We start from the raw sequence: 1,938 nt of genomic DNA on the forward strand, positions 1-1,938 counted from the left end.
CTCCCCACGTGCACCCAGGCTGTGCGGGGTGTGTGCGGGCTCAAGAGGGGCCGCATGCATGCCTCCCCCAGCCCCCCCCCCGTTGGCATCTCGGCGGGTGACCCCCGCTGCAGGAGGAGGTGGGCGGAAGACGTGTGGGGTCCTCACTCCGCCTTCGGAGGGGCCGGGAGCCCAGCGGGTCTTGGCACTGGACCCGGAAACATTTCCTGGTCTGAAGCGGTGCTGAGAGGAACACAGTAGGTGGGAACCAAGCTGAACTGCCCCGGGCTCTCCTCCCACCTCCGCAGGAGCCCGTGGGCCCCACAGGACGGAGTTGGGAGAGAAGCTTTATCTGCCAGAACCTGGCACGGGCCTAGGGCTCAGTACATGCCTGTACAGTCAGGGTAACCTTCTTGGCAACCCCTACCCCCACGCCTCCCAGTGGTCTCTGGGAAGCACTGGGATAAGGCATATGAAGTAGGGGCCAGAGAGACTGTCACACAGCTGGGGCTTTACCTCTGAGCATTCTCCAGCCTCCCTTCCTGAGCTCCACTTTCCTACCACAGTGCCTTTGCATACACATCCCTCCCTTGTTCTCCCAGTTCACAGCCGGTACTTAGTTCCCAACATTGTCTTTTTTCCAGGGAGGACTTGCCCTGTCCTGCTGGTGGGTCCCTCTGCTTCCTCTCCTTCCTTTCCTGTGTAGCTCAGTTCTGTCCTCAGTTCCCCAAACTGCCTTGACGACACAGGAGGGGGCTGAGCCCCGTTCACCCCACCAGCCATGAGGTGGCACCCTCTTTCCTTCTCCCTGCACCCCCACCTCCAGCACAGCCTCCCCCACGTGGTAGGGCTCAACAGTTTTTACCAAATGAATGGAAGACACTAGAATGATTGGTGCTGAGTTCACCTGGAGCACAGGTAGACCCGTCCCCAGGGGACACAAGACCAGCACGGAGAGGAATCCCACGATGGACAGACAGGGTCCCTGGGACTGGTGCTGAGAGAGGGGACTGATAAAACCTAAGCCGGGGTTTTACAGAGAGGCACGTTTGGGAAGAGCAGACTGTGTTGTGGACGCTGCTTAGAGGACAGAAGTGACACCCACTTCTTTCTCCGGGAAAGACAACTCTCCCCCAATTCAGGAGGAGGTGGAAAAACTGTGACGGTGACACGGACTGCACTGGCCTGGTAGTGATATCGTGACAGGCCATCTGGGCGCCTCTGGGATGCAGCCCTGCCCTGCGCCCTTTACCTCTGCTCACCCAACTCAGGGACTGGACCCTTCCCCTCCCGCCCAGGTCCCTGCCCTCACCTGTTCCCGTCTCCCCTCAGTTCCTTCCTGGCGGGAGGCTGGGGTTCGGCTCTCAGAGCAGCGCCCCTCTGCCCGCTGAGGCCCAGAAGACCTTCCACGGCACTTGCTCTTGCACTTCTCGATTTTGGGTTCTGAAATGCGTGGCCACTACCCTGGAGGGCAGGCCTTGTGTGGCAGCGGGGGACTCCTCTGATACAAGAGGGACTGGCCAGGGAAGGAGGTCCGGGGGTGTGCAGAAGGAGACCCCGAACCCTCCTCCCTCCTGGCTTCCCACGCGGCACCCAGGAGTCCCCCGCATTTCAGGATCTTGGACTTGGGGGGAGGATGCCCGTGTGGATCACGCCTAGGGGGCAGGGCATGGACAGAGCCGGCGGGGTGGGCAGTCTTTCCCAGCGCCCTGCCAGGCTGAGATGGACAGTATCGTTGAGATCAAAAAGCAACCGCCCACACCCAGGCCTGCAAGCCGCCCGGGCCCTCTCTGGAGGGCAGCAGGGGCGGGTTGCAGAAGGGGAGCGGAGGCGGGCCCCACTCCCAGGGGTTCCTGCCGGCCCCCCACCCCGGGACAGCGCCATATCTCAGGGCTGGTGGCTGCCCGCGGACACTGAGGGCTTGTTTGCCCGCCGCCCACGCTGGCTTCCCGGGAATCA

The sequence above is a fragment of the Marmota marmota genome, unplaced genomic scaffold (assembly GCF_001458135.2).
Source record: "Marmota marmota marmota unplaced genomic scaffold, marMar, whole genome shotgun sequence".
NCBI classification, from domain to species: domain Eukaryota; kingdom Metazoa; phylum Chordata; class Mammalia; order Rodentia; family Sciuridae; genus Marmota; species Marmota marmota.